Source organism: Tiliqua scincoides, chromosome 4 (genome assembly GCF_035046505.1).
Source record: "Tiliqua scincoides isolate rTilSci1 chromosome 4, rTilSci1.hap2, whole genome shotgun sequence".
NCBI lineage: Eukaryota > Metazoa > Chordata > Lepidosauria > Squamata > Scincidae > Tiliqua > Tiliqua scincoides.
Window position 1 is genome coordinate 183,028,509 of NC_089824.1, and position 15,478 is coordinate 183,043,986.

Genomic DNA, 15,478 nt, shown 5'->3' on the forward strand with positions numbered 1-15,478 from the left:
GACAAACCAGTTCTGCACAAGCCAGCCCCACATAACTGGGCAGCACACAGAAAGCAGGAGAGATGTGAACGTTCATGCTCTTCCACTATGTTTTAACAGGGTAATTGAGAGTATCTGCCAACTGAGCCACTACTTCCTCTCTCCACTTTTCTCTTGTAGTTGCTGCCAGCCAGGCAGGTGTATCAGGGCAGTTTTGCCAATGTTCCCTCTCCACGTGATTAATAGAACGGGTCAACATTCCAATGAGAGAGAAGAGGCCAGTACATGCATGCACTGTGAATTGGTACATCTGTTATAGAGAACCAGTTTAGTATTTATCTTCCAAATAGAGAAGACAATACTAGGCTAGATGGGCCAATGAACTGACTTATTATAAGACAAAACTTGGGATTCCTACTACCAATACTACTATTAAACCCAAAAGGGTGGTCTACTTGGTGCTCCACAGGATTTGGTCCAGGAAAGGGGTTAGAATTTGGCTGCTGTCGAACCTGCCCCCTTCCTGATCTGCTCATCCCCTGTCCTTGTCGCCACTCCATTACTCCCTCACCTGCCCCCTGCCGCCATTCCCTCCCTCCACCCCATCCTACCTCCCCCGCCATCTTACCTCCATTGTAGCTGTCTTCACACTGCTCTGGAGTGCATATGAAGGTTCTGATCAGCAGCACATGGCTTTGCACTCTGCCAAAGCATCTTTTACAACTGATGCTGACTGCTTTACCTCAATCAGTGCCAGCGGAAGAGGAAAGCCACCATCACCTGGCCCAGGTAGGACTGGGCTGTCGTCATGCTACCCTTAATCATGTTTTCCAAGTTAAAGCCCTCTAAAACTATAGCTTTTCCTCATAAAGAAGGTGCTCCAGCCCTTTGATCATTAGGTTGCCCTCTTTTGTAATTTTCCAGCTCTACAATAACTTTCTTGAGATGCAGCAACCAGAAATATACATGGTAATCCTACACAAGACCATACAGTATCCTTTTGTTTCCTTCTGTCAAATATTGGTGCATTCAGGCCAGGCTAGATCAGCCTACACAGAGTTTCAACTTAACTTGGTTTCATGACTTAGAAAATCCTTGTCTGTTGAAGTCTGACATTTTAATTTCCTTTTCTTATTGTTAAATTTAGAAAGCCAACAGCTTCACTTAAAAGCAGTCTATAAACTGCACACACACATACAGAGTGCAGTACAATAATACACAACCACTTGTGTGGTCAACTGATAAGCTATTTTAGGTCTCTCTTGCTTACATCTCTTGCTAAAGAATTCAGGTTATTGTATTGTAGGAACTTGAAAGAAGCACAAGTTTTCTCGCTGCAAGCAGGCTTCACTCAGCTACTGAATAATTCAGCATACAAGCCTTTGATTAATTTCGTGTGGAAAAGGCAACAAAGTTTGCGGTAACTATAGGCCATTTCAAAGTATGGATTGCCAGCCAAAAATGTGCGAAGCGCTGTCGTGAGAGGATTAATTACTTAGATTAAATATTTTATAAGTTAAATAATGTGTGTTTTTGGAGACAAAATGGAATGTCATTTCTCTCACGCTCCCCCTCCCTGCCCAGCCTCCAGATAAGGAGAAAGTAGCAGCGTTCACTTCTGATATCAGCGAGGCAGGCTGAGGGAATAGGGCAGGATGGATCTGAGTGGTAATTTCCATCTGGGGCTCAAATATATCTCCTGAGTAGCATTTCATCTTCTTCCTGTAAGTATTGCTCCAAGCTTTTAAAGGCTCCATATCAGCAGGAGTACAGCTCTTGAGAGAGCAAAAAAACATAAAGACCCAGACCATTAATATTGAGTCCTGTACTTGGTGGTAAAATTGCAAACAGTGACTCAAACATTCCAGGTGATGAACTTGGCTGTAAATAATGCTATTTAGCTCCATACCAAGTGGTTATTCATGCTGACCCCTCCCAGAATTGTCCCCAACTTTTCCTTTTTTCCTGCATAATAGCACATGCCCGATCTCGTCTAATCTCAGAAGCTAAGCAGGGTCAGGCCTGGTTAGTACTTGGATGGGAGACCGCCTGGGAATACTGGGTGCTGTAGGCTTATACCATAGTCTTTTGAGACTGAAGGTTGCCAACCAGTCCATGATGTCTTCTCTTGCCTTTTTCCCAGCCTTTATGGGAAGAAATGGTACTTGTGCACACATAGGCACCAAAATCTTTGCCTGAACAGATGTGTGCTTCAATCCTCTATAAATGACTTTGCTCTACTTATTACTCATAAGGTATAAAAATAACCCCAGCAAATGCATTGGGCATTGCAACTGGACATCACAAAATTCCCCTTACCCCGGGGAGAGCCGCAGTGGCCCCAAAGGGGTCTACTTAGATCTGTGCCACCTGAAGGGGAGTTGCAGATCTGAGCAGAACAGAGCAGCCTAGAACTGCTCCTTACCACCCGGGCATGGGACTAGAATTCAACATAACTGCTAGATCCTGGCCCTGTGTCCTGCTCTCTGCCCACCTGCTGCCCACCCTGAAACACTTCCTCCCTACCCCATGCCCCCCAGACCCATGTGCCAGTTGAACTTGGCCAGCGCAGACCTACCTCTTCCCATTTATGGCACATTCGAGACCTTCCCAGGCTGGGATTTGCACCAGCCGGGTATAGGGTTAGGACTGCGCCCTTAGACACTCTGCTTTTTTTGCTATTTAAGTATTAATGTCTCCAGTGTGTGACCACATGCATGCGCATATTTATTTATTATTTTCACATTTGTTTTTCACATTTTTATACCACCCTTCCTCCAAGGAGCTGAGGATGGTGGTATACTTGGTTCTTCCCCTCCTTTTGTTCTCACAACAACCCTGTAAGGTAGGTGAAGCTTGATGGCTGAGAAGCTTCATGGCTGATCAGGCATTTGAACCTGGATCTTCCAGGTCTAAGTCCAACTCCTGAACCGCACTGTTGGTGTCCCTACAACATATGGTATTTTTGTTTTTTGTTTTTGTATCAGTGGGCCAGTTTTAATTATATTTTTACCGCTCGACCAGCCCCATATGATTACGGGATCACATGCTTGTATTGTGCATATGTCTTGACCATTCTCCTAACGTCCTTGTTAACTTCTGTAATTGCAAGGGGCAGTTCAGCTGAGTTGCCCCTCTACACATGCAGTGAAGTTTTTAGGGTCAGCAGTGCCCACACGGGGGGAGCAGTTTGGATTAAGTTCTTCATTCTCCCCTGCTGTGCTTCTGGCCTTCCTTGTCTCCCCCTACACCCTGACTTGAAAAATGTAACACTCAGCTTATTGTATGCTTGTGAGAAAAGCAGCCATTAAAATCCTCCTCGCAGGTTGTCAGGTGGTCCTGGCTTCTCTATTATAACCTAAAAAACAGCTGCTATCCTCACAGCTGTGTCCAGGGGATAGGAAAGTAATCTCTGTTATGGGATTCTCACTGAGGCAAGGTGACTTTTGACCCCAGACTGTAACCCACATGTGGAGGCCACTGGATGGATAGCCCAGTATAAGCATAGCAACTCATAAGAAAGAATCATTTTGCAAGTCTGATTAAAAGTCTGACTAAAGCATGGAAACACACAGGATGGTAAAGAGCTGCTTGATTTTATTAAAAGCAATAAGGCTAGTCTGACTAAAGATGCTTGGGCCTCAGAGTCTGGAGTGTAACTCAAGCAAATACCAGTTTTGGGCAGACAACCTTGGCAGAAACAGAGATGTCTTGGCAAAAACATTCACTCACTAAATGCCTGTATCCCTGTAGCTTTTACTGTAATGCTTTAGGAGCACAAGTATACATATGGAGACCAAGTGACCCTTGATACCAAACCAAAGTACTTACCCAAAGTAAAAGGTCACAATAGTTATATAGAATTAAGATATAGTAGTCATTAGAAGTAGGTCTTAAGGAACCAAAGGGTTGCTTGATTTTAGAAAAGTCTTAAGGAAAGACAAAGAAGCTTTAGTTTTGCAGAGAATCTCACAGGTGTTCAATGTTTGGATTAACACAGAAGAAAGGGAAGATAAGAGGACTGTATCAAGGCGCACTAACAAAATGGGCGTGAAGTCCTGCCAAGAAACGGGCCTGAAGATCTGCCAAATGTTGGTCTTCACACCTGTCTTTGAGCATTGTGTCATCTCTTTTAATGAGGGTAGTTTAAACCTTGCCAAAACAATTTTTAATTGAATTGATGGATGTGAAAAAGGGTCAACAATGGGCCAACACTGGATAGATGATGTTATAGCACACTCTACTGGTTTTTGAAAACTTTGTAATTCAATATGTTTAATTGTTTAATTTTACCTTTTATGGGAACTGTAACCTGAAACAAGCCTATCAGGTGTCTCTAAAGTTATCTATAGCCTATTAAGGATCAGCCCCATCTATGATGTCAAACTACAGCCAATGGGAAGTCTAAATTTTCAAACAAAGAACCCAGAATGGTATACAAAAGTCAAGTTAATATTGAGAAATTGTTCTCAATGCTTTGTGACATGAGTCCCTTGAGATGCCCATTGCTTGCAATGAAATAAAGCCTGCAGACTTTCACTCCTGAGTACCGAGATTGCTTGAGTTGCCTTCTTTCTACCTTGCAACATCACAGCTTTCCCTTTCCAAAATTCTGATATTCGGGGAGAATTCCTTGAGAGATGGGAAATTACCAGTAAATGATCTTTTTGAGCAGTTCAAGTTTATAATGAAAGTGTGGTAGAATAAAATCATTCTAAAGACAAAAGTATCTGTTTTTCTACTGTTGAAAATTCAACCCAATGGCATTTCACCTTGGTTAGTCCAGCTTCTGGGGTATGCAGACCACCTTTCCTATAAACCAGCTGAAAGACAAAAACAAAAACAAAAAAAACAGTGGAGTTCTTACATTTTCCTCTTTTTTTCTATTTCCTATCTTCTGTATCACTTAGCATTTAGTTTCTCCGTGAGGTTACTCTCTGCTTCCTCCTTTTCTTGTCTGTCCTACTGAGAGTGTAAACTCACTAATGGCTTGAGTTGAATTTTTGCTCTCCCACCATTTAGAGGAGATTTTAAAAGAATCCAGGCAACACTGTTCTCTGCATTGGATCTTTTGGAAGCCACAAATTTCCACCCTGGAGTATGGGCCAGACTGAAATATTGATGAGTATCTGTGGTTGTATTTGAATAATAAAATGCTTCTGCACTGTCTGGGATATCAGACACAGGTTGCAGTCTGCAAAGCAGTCTAGCTGAGTTTAAAGACTGAGTTCAAGGACAACCCTTGCATAAATAAGTTGATGGTTGCAGCATGCTGATCTGAACCAGTCTTCCTCAGAAGGAAGTCCTGTACTGAATAATACTGATATCTACTCTTTACAGGTTGTTTTAAAATACACTTAGTAGCAAACCTGGGATTTATTGCTGCCTAGTATGGGGTTTGCCACCAAGTGCATGCTTAACAAGATGCTGCAGCTAATCCCAGGTCTCTGAGAAGAGTATCTGTGTGAAACACAAATGTCCAAGCACCTGTTCCTCACATTCATACTTTCCATTTAAAATAATCACCTCAAAACATAAACATCTAAAAGCATCATGTTTAAAGAGGCTCTAAGGCTGCAATTCTATGCACACTTACTTGGGAATAAGCCCCATTGAACGTAGGCGGTTTACAGCCCAATCCTATGCATGTCTACTTAGAAGTGAGTCCCACTGAGTTCAGTGGGTCTTACTCCCAGGTAAGTGAGTATAGGATTGCAACCTTAGTTTCCAGTGCTTAATTGCATATGATTGTAGGAGAGACTAACAGGTTTGTACTATTAGTATAATTAACACCAAAATGTTACTTTGGATCCCCAAGTCTGGGCACCAATGAGGCAAGTTCCACTGCTATTCCTTTTAGGGCTGATGCCAGAATCTTAGATGATAACACTAAAACAGGGAAGGTAGATGGTTTGTCTTGGTTAGAGTTCTTGATTCCTGAGATGGCAGGTCAATTGCTGTCCACCTAACCCAATTAAGTGCCAGCCAGCCTCTGCTCCCCCTACTCTCCAGTGTTCTAGATCAGCACTCTCTTCCTCTCTACATTTCCTAATCTTCTCCGCCTGCTCCTTCCTTTTCCAGTCCAGGGAATGGAGAGAGAAGAAACAACAATGGAGACAAGGAGGTAGGCATCCCCTATCAATCTGCTGCCTGAAGTCACCATTTCAGTTGGCCTCATGGATGAGTCCACCATGGACCTGATAAATTTTTGCTCATTTCTACAAGTTCCAACACTTGCCGCATCCAAGCTTTAGTGTTCATTTCTCCACTCATCTATAACATGTCTGGAACTTTGCAGACATGATAGGTTTCTTTTTCTTCCTAAAGACTAAAATCATGCCCAGATTCCTGTCTAATCCTTTCTACTTGGCATTCAAAGGTATACTAATCATACTAATGGAGCTATAAAGTCCCTTCTTTCAAATGGCAAACTAAAAGAAGAAAACAAGCAGGAAGCCACAGCAACAGCCATTGGGACTTGCTATAGATTGGTTTAATCCAGGGGTCTCTAAACCCCGACCCAGGGGACAGATGTGGCCCACGGCAAGCCTCTATCCAGCCCGCAGCCAGCCTCTTGTCCTCTGAAAGCCTCTGGCCCACTCAACTGAACATGGCCGGAGCTGTGCTCTGGTTGTGTCTGGTGGGTGTTCTGAGGGCCAGAGAGGTTGAATGAATGAGCCCGTTCATTCCTTTCTTCACTCACCTAAGTTCCATCTCTATTTATTTAAATTTTATGTTTAAATATTTTTCTGGCCCTCAACACCATGCCGGATATTTGATGCGGCCCTCTGGCCAAAAAGTTTGGAGACCCCTGGTTTACTCTGTGCCAGCATTTCTCAATGTTTGTCCCCTGCTGTACCACTTTGCATGGTCCACCTACTGGAAGTACCACCAGAAGTAACTGGCAATGATGCCATCACCAGTTACTTCCAGATTGGGAGGTCAGATGCAATGCAATAAACTTCAGTAAGAGGCTCAGGTCATACCAGAGGGCTTTTTCAAGCCTGCAAAAAATGCACAGAGCTCTGCCTATCAAACCTCCTACTGTTGCTTATTGTGTTGCATTGCTGGTCTTGCTGCCAGGCAGCGGGGGTCTGGGGGTCCCATAAGTACCACCGGACATTACCTCAAGTAGCACCAGTGGTACCAGTACCACTGGTTGAGAAACACTGCTCTATACTGAAACTGCATCAGGCTTTTGGATGCTAAGCTGCAGGGCCCTCTTTTGTGCTGGATTTCAGTGCCAAAAATGACTCTAGAAAACTGATTTGCAACATAACCCTGCACATGTGTAGTTAAAACTTAGTCCCAATATGTTAAGTGTCAGTTAAGTATGTATAGGATTTCAGTCTTACTAGTAGTGAAAGAAGGTGGATACCCTATAACGGGTTGTCAAAAATAAGGCCTGTGGGCTGGATATGGCCCATGGAAGCTTTTTATCTGGCCCACAGGATAATTGGGCTCTCCCAGTGCCGTGCTTTCAGCAGAGGCTTCTGCCAAGGCTCTGGGACAGAAAGATGGAAGGAGACCCTAACGAACACTGTGGGGAAGGCACAGACCAACAAGGACGAAAGAGGGAAATGTTGCCAAGGTGCTGGGAGAGCATAATGATCACGGGAGTTGCCATTTCAGCAGCACCACTTATGCTGAAACATCACTTCACAGAACACTTCTCAACTGCTGAGCAGCAAAAGTAGCACTGCCAAAATGGCAGCCCATATTATAATTGGGCTCTACCATATCTTGAAAATATGATCAAGATTTGCATTTTTTTTTCTTTTTTGTCATTTGCAGCTTAGGAGTTCCTATGAGAGAGAAAAAATGCTTATTTCTAGCCATCAGCTACTTAATGAGGTCCCTGCTTAATAATGTAACTTCCAGCCCTCCGCAGCCACTATGAATGCTCTCTGGCCTGCTGTATGAAACAGGCTTGACGCCGTGCCCTCTACCAATAATACTGGATGGATTTGCGCTTACTTCACTTCAACACTTTCACAAACAACATTTCTTCCACTTCGTAACTGATTTGTTTAAATGAGTTATTATTTTATTAAAATCCATGCACGAACATAAGATTGTATTTCATTACAAATAGTTTATTACGTGCTCAGAGTCTGCCCACATTTTCTCATTTTTACATTTCCCCTGCAATCTTTCATGGCCGTTGACTTTTCATCTCCAAATCCCTCTTCACATTAAACACAGAGCCACACATGCTCTGTCCCATTTTTCTTTTAAATAAATCATAAGTCCCTGCCAGAAATGACTTGAGGTGTTCTTCAGAATTTGTAAACAGCATTAAAGTCTTGTGGGATCTGTCACAGCGCATTGGTCTGAATTTATTCACTGTTTTCTCTGTGCATTTATATATTTTCCGGGGTGCGTTTTGACAACATTTTTCTGTCTAAAGGATTTTTGTCCACCCTTGATCACTTTGAACATTTTATTGACTCAGAGCAAAGAATACGAGCATCTCATGAACAGCTTTGTAAATCAGTGAGTGAGAAACTTTTATGGATTTATTTAAACGCTGGCTTTGCCCCTTCCCATCTTAAGTAGGTAAAAATGCTTTCAAACAAATTGGGGTACGAAGAACAGTTAGAGAGGAGAGGTTTTGCAAAACATGCCTGGGCAAGCCATAAACGTGCCATAAAAGATCAGTCCCAGTAAAAATATCCCATGGTGCTTTCCAAAGTTGCTGCGTCTTCAGCAAGTCTCTGAAGGAAGATGTTTCTCTTTGAGCAAAACTACCACAAATATCGTTTTATGGTCCCCTGCATTCCTGAACCTGATGAACAGGTGGCATATGTAAGATTGCAGTTCCATGGATGTTCCCATAAAGTATCATCTTTCTCGACAATCTTATAAAGATTTCTATGGGGAGCACCTCTGAGGTTATGGAAGTAATGTAAGAACAGGCCCCAAGAGTGTTTCTGAAAGGAGATGGCAAACCGCAACAAATGTGCTCTGACTGTGCAGCTTGAGCAGTACATTGTTCCAAAGAAAACCTACACAAATGCACGAATAATCTATTTTCTTCTTGGCACTCCTGTGCCTATACTGACGTCACAAAGCACAGTTCTGTAAGGGCAGGGAAACAAAACCAAATAATGTAGTGGATGTTTGTGATAATATTGTATTAATATTCAGTCCAGGCAAAAGCAAACTCCTTGTATATACATTCCCGCCCCCCAATCTTAAATTACATTGATGTTTCAGAGCAGCAATTCTAAAAGGCCTGCTGTTCAAATGGACTGGAGAGTTCAAAGCAAAGAGAGTATATCCACATAGTGGACACAGGCTGAAGTGGTCTGCTATGCGTAAGATCTATGCATTGCCTATTTTATTAGTTCTCTCTTCATTTGAGCTTGGTCTTCTTTAGGCACCTCTGCAAGAAATGAAACAGTGGTGATGATGGTGGCAGCTGGTGAAGTTTGAGGTTGGTGGGGCTAGTGTCTTTTGCTCATGCCTAGCATACATTACTGCAACAGTTGTGATGGTGCATATGCAATACACATGTACAGTTTTCTTATGTGCGCATACATTTTTGGATAACCACTGTATTCCAAACAAAACTAATGCTTCTCCCAGGAATGTATTTTTCAAAAGCATTAAAAATCCTAACTAAATCCCTGTATGGCGATGGCAGCAACGCTGGCATGGGCTACACTACATTCCACTGAGATTTTTGTCTGCTGGAGGTCTTCTTGGGATAAGAGGACATCTGTCCCAGGGTAAGCCCCAGCAGCCACAATGGGTCAACTTACATATGCACCAGTGATATTACTGGTGCAAGTCCGCGTTGATCTATGCAGGTAGATCAGGCCCAGGAAGGGGGTTGGGATTTGGCGTTGACCACCTCTGCCAAACCTACCCCTCCCAGGTCTTATCCACTCAACCCCAGGTCCATCTCCTCCCCATTCTGTCCCTTCCACAGCATTCAACCCCTTCTCTGCTCTCCCCCTGCCCTCTACACTGGGCTTACCTGCTCCAGTAGGCCTGTGTTGCTTTACAATAGCCATTTGCAACCTTTTCCATGTTGTGGCACACTGACCAGGCATCAAAATTGTCAAGGCACACCATCAGGTTTTTGACAATTGACAAGGCACACCATGCTGCCAGTGGGGGGGCTCACATCCCCATTGGCCCTACTAATAAATGATCTTCCCCCAAATTCTTGTGGCACACCGGTGGACCACTCGAGGCACACTAGTGTGCCACGGCACAGTGGTTGAAAATGGCTGCTTTACAAGCATGCACAGGAAGGCTCTGGCCTCCCCACCGGCTCCTTCCACTTCCCCAAAGCTCTTTACTAGTCAAGAATATGCTCACTAGTTTAGACAGGTTTTAGTTATACCTTTGTTAGTTTTAAGTTGTGGGGCACATTCCTATGCCTGTGTTAATGTTCAATAATATGAAGAAATAGTTTTTCCTCCACATGCTTGCTTCACCTCATATGTTAACCAGAACTGACATTCAAGTCACCACATCGCAGTACTTCCAGTGCTGGACCTCATCATCCTGCAGAAGTGATGCAAGAAGTTTTAACAAGATAACATTATTGAACTAGTATCTCTGAATGTTTTTAGAATGCTGTTTTTCAGCCCCAAGCCTTTGAGTCAGGCAAGTTTAACATGAATTCCCACCTTGCCCAGCACATATGTTTCTATTGCTGTCTGTGGGGATGGTAGCATCATCTCTGCTGTGGCTGCCTACACAATACTTCCCACTGATTTTCCTTCCCCCCTTAAGGGCCCTTTCCATTCAGTGAACCCATAGCATTTGCAAAACAGTATGTTCTCTCTCTATCTCCCCCCCCCGTCTCTCTCTCTCTCGCCCTCTGTGTGTGTGTGTGTGTGTGTGTGTGTGTGTGTGTGTGTGCGTGTACACGAGTGTTTAATTTTCCTTCAAGAGGTCAGAGGACCTATAATTCAAAAAGCGGCAGAAAAATCAAGCGTTGAACTATAGAAGTAGATTGCTTCTCTTCTTGCCAACACAGCTCCAGTTAGCAATCAGTTAGGCATAGGGAGGGCCCATCAAGAATATGACATTTCAGCTGGGATTTCATATGCCATAAGCTTTGGGAAAGTTTTACTGAGCGTCAGTGTTGGGCCATTAATTAAAAGTTTCCATCAGATAACAGTTGTGCAATCTTGTTAAGAATCTTGCTGAAGCTGTGTTGGGGGGGGGGGGAGAAGTAGTTAATACAGCTTAGTTCTCTTTTCATTTCTATTCATTATAAATTGGTGCAGATACCAAAATAGATAGCTCACCATTCCAATGAAAGTTTCACTTTTCTTTTTCCCCTTGACAGCTTCTTGGCTGGAAAAGCAGATTTCAGCCATCAAATCTCACCTGAAGGTCGACGACATCTTTCTGGCTTTACATGGGTGTCAACTAAGGCTTCATTAGTCATAGAGACATTGCCAACAATGCAGCCTGTGGCTTTTGTTCTGCATAACTTTGCATGAAAGAAAGCTGATATGGAAATAGAAAGAGATACAGTAAGTGGCTGCCTTCTTCATGAATTCTCAGCAACTCAGCTTGTCGGGGTGTATTAAGAGCATTGGCATGTGGCAAACAGCTACTTTTTATCCTTCAATCTGTGCTCAGATTGGTCAGTTACAGCCTCATTCCCTATCAGACCCATTATCTATAATGATTGTTATGAGCTATTAAAATCAACAGTGAACAAAAGAAAAGTTAGTGAATTGAAGGTCCATGTTTAAGGAACCAAGTAAGTAGAACAGAAATGTCCAGCTCGGTCATTATTCTGTCTTTGCCATAAACATGCCTTGCAAAGGGCAGTTGATTTCCTTCATGCTGTGGCTTGAAAATTCTAACCGCCTGACGTACACAATATGGATACTGTCAGACATCTGAAAAGTTAACTATACGCTCCTCATTAACTACAGAGTTACTCTCTAGATTGACACCAGGAGCACCTGAAAAGTGTTGCAACTTGAGAAACAGATGAAGCCCAGTCTTGGCTCCAAAAGCACACTCCACCATAAATTCAATACATGCAAGCAGTGACAAAGAGGTATGAAGAATGGGGTTCCAGGTAGCATGTTTTGAAACGAAGAGCTGCAGTTTATAAGTGCATAAGTGACACAATATTTTGTATTCTGTAGAAAGGTTTTGGAAACTGACAACAAAATGTTTAATCAAATAGATCTCTGAGGTCCAGATGTGTAATGAGAATAGATACTTTTTTTATCCCATCTGTTCTGTTCTACTGATGTTGGCCCATGATATGCCAGCTCTGCTGTTCTTTGTGAGAAGCAAGAAAGCAAAATGCTGGTAGGGAACACTCTCTTGAGGAAAAGTCTACCCACCCTGATAGGAATGTAGCACTCAAAGCCAAAAGAGTGAAGGAACACAGAACTGTCTCTGAAGAAATATGTTTTAAAATTGAGATGACACTCATGCTTCTATAACGATAACAGCCATTCTTGGTCCAATCCTTTTCTCCAGCCCCATCCTAGTCAGTGCGCAAGAGCATGCTTTATGGCTGCTATATAGCAGCCAGCACTGGTGAAACACTAGTTCCACCAGCAGGACAGTCCAATAGAATTGGGCTGTTTGTCACACTCTAGAAGAGTTTAGGAATGCATCTGAAATAAGCTGATTTTAGAAGACAATGACTCCAGGTGGATCAATTACTTGGCAGCACTAGGTGCCTGTAGACAAATAACCTGTCTGATCTGATGGTGTTGCCTACATTCCAGATCTTTCTTCTGCAGAAGTTCAAAGTCAAAGGTTTCCTTACATCACAGTATGCTTGTATTTATGTAGCATAACTATGTAGTATGTTATATACTGCCAAGTTATCATTATGGAAGACATGATTAGTTTGGGGGGAAAGAGGCAATGCAGTAGATCTGTGTGCAGTGGCTGAATGTGTGCTTTGCTTTTGTAGGTCATGTAGGATGCAGACAGTTGCTCTTAGAAGGAGGCAAGACATCCTATAGGCTAGTTAAGATTGCTGGTGCTATGCAGAGCATACACAATCTATGCCTTCCCATGAAAAACATCAAAAACACGTAAGAAGTAGAGAAAAGGGCAACACAGCAAGCCACAAGCACAGCCATTCCTACCAGAGATACCTGCCATTTCATCATATTGCTAGTCCCAATGACACCGCACATTAGCTATGGAAGGAAGGCAAAAATCAGCACCTACACACACATACAGCATCACAATGACTTCATTCTGAAACTTCTCTACAAACAAGCTCCAAATGTCTTGCCACAAAGAGTCCACGGCACCCCCTGGACATTGTATTGTATTGGCAACCTTCAGTCTCGAAAGACTATGGTATCGCGCTCTGAAAGGTGGTTCTGGCACAGCGTCTAGTGTGGCTGAAAAGGCCAATCCGGGAGTGACAATCCCTTCCACACCGGGAGCAAGTGTAGTCTGTCCCTGGTCTGTCTCCCTGGCTATGGGCCTTCCTTCTTTGCCTCTTAGCCTCAGACTGTTGGCAAAGTGTCTCTTCAAACTGGGAAAGGCCATGCTGCACAGCCTGCCTCCAAGCGGGCCGCTCAGAGGCCAGGGTTTCCCACTTGTTGAGGTCCATCCCTAAGGCCTTCAGATCCCTCTTGCAGATGTCCTTGTATCGCAGCTGTGGTCTGCCTGTAGGGCGCTTTCCTTGCACGAGTTCTCCATAGAGGAGATCCTTTGGGATCCGGCCATCATCCATTCTCACGACATGACCAAGCCAACGCAGGCGTCTCTGTTTCAGCAGTGAATACATGCTAGGGATTCCAGCACGTTCCAGGACTGTGTTGTTTGGAACTTTGTCCTGCCAGGTGATGCCAAGGATGCGTCGGAGGCAGCGCATGTGGAAAGCGCTCAGTTTCCTCTCCTGTTGTGAGCGAAGAGTCCATGATAGTTAGGAAGACAGTAATTAAGGGATTTGTTTGGACTGGATTTGAATACTGTACTCTGGCACCACATCTTGTGACCTGTCAATATCCTCTCTGTCAGTACCATGCTGAAAACGGGCTGCTGTTCCACTCACCACAGACAGCAGGCTTCACAGTGTAATAGCCCACTCAAGGAAGGGTTTGAGATTTGTGAGAAGCCTGATTGCACACTGACAATGCACATAACTCTGTATACTACATGTCTGTGGGGGGACAAGAATATTGCAAGGGAGAGGGAAGGGAGCTACCTGCACAAGAAAGACAGCCCACTGCAATATCCAGCTGACAGCTGACAAACCCAGGAGCGGGTTTAGTAGGAAAGAACAGTGCAATGTTCATTCGTTTTATCAGGGAGCTTGGATGAATAATGTGGAAGATTTCTTCTCTGCCTCACCATCCAGTGAGCCCTTTGGTTGCTACTTTGTGTGGGGTAGCCTGCCCTTGCAGCCCAATTGCAGGCATTCATTTGGGATTTCTGGCACAGGGGTCCTAGAGCAGGTCCCTAGAAATCCTAGGCAGGGGTTTTTAGAAGACAAATACAGTATTAGTAATTGGCCCTTCCTATGGGGCTCACAATTTTTTCCTTTTCTGTTGCAGCTTCTGTTTATTCATATTTATGCATGTGGTTGTCACCCCTTTCCCCTGCAAAATGCTGGCTAACTCCACAGAAACAAGCACCGTATGCAGTCTTGTCGAAATTGTCTGCACAGAGGCAGTGTTCCTGAGCAAGCTTTATACCAGGGGTGTCAAACATAAGGCCTGAAGGCCGATTGTGGCCCCCAGAAGCAATTTGTGTCCCCCCCCCATTATAATTGGGCTCTCCCAGTTTGATCATTGCGCTCTCTCATATCTTGAAAATATGAACAAGATTTGAACATTTTCTCTTTTGTCATTTGCAGCTAATGAGTTTCTATGGAGAACAAAGTGCTTATTTCTGGCCATGATTTGCTTCACAACATCACTTTCTGCTTAATGATGTCATTTTTGGCCCTCAGCAGTCACTGAGAATGCTAGCTTCAGCTCAGTGTAAGAAACAAGTTTGACATTACCTGGGAATCCAGGCCTCCTGCATACAGAGCTATGGACGTTTGTGCAGATAAAAGAACTGTGGTAACATTTGGGCTTCTTAGCTGTACCTGATACAGAGAGGGTGGGTGTGTATGTGTGTGTACTGGCTGGGTGGCATCATGGATTGGGTTGCTCAGCCATGACAACGTGTGAATTTTTACATTCTCTGCATGGGTAATGTGGGGATATCACGAGTCTCCAACATCATGAATGGTGGGCTGGTGGCTGAGTTGGCAGGGATGTTTTGAGTTTGTTCACACATGCTGCTATGTTGGCTTTTGTTTCTGCAGTTGTTATTGTGCTGTTGATTTGTCAACTGGATGATAAAGGACTGCAGTGTCCACCCTAGCGATCAAAGGACTCTGGTGTCCACCCTAGCAACTTGGTCATTGGTATACAGGAAAGGATATAGTGGAGATGGAAAAGGTGCAAAAGAGAGCAACAAAATTGATTACTGGGCTGGGGCACCTCCCTTATGAGGAAAGGCTATGGCATTTGGGCCT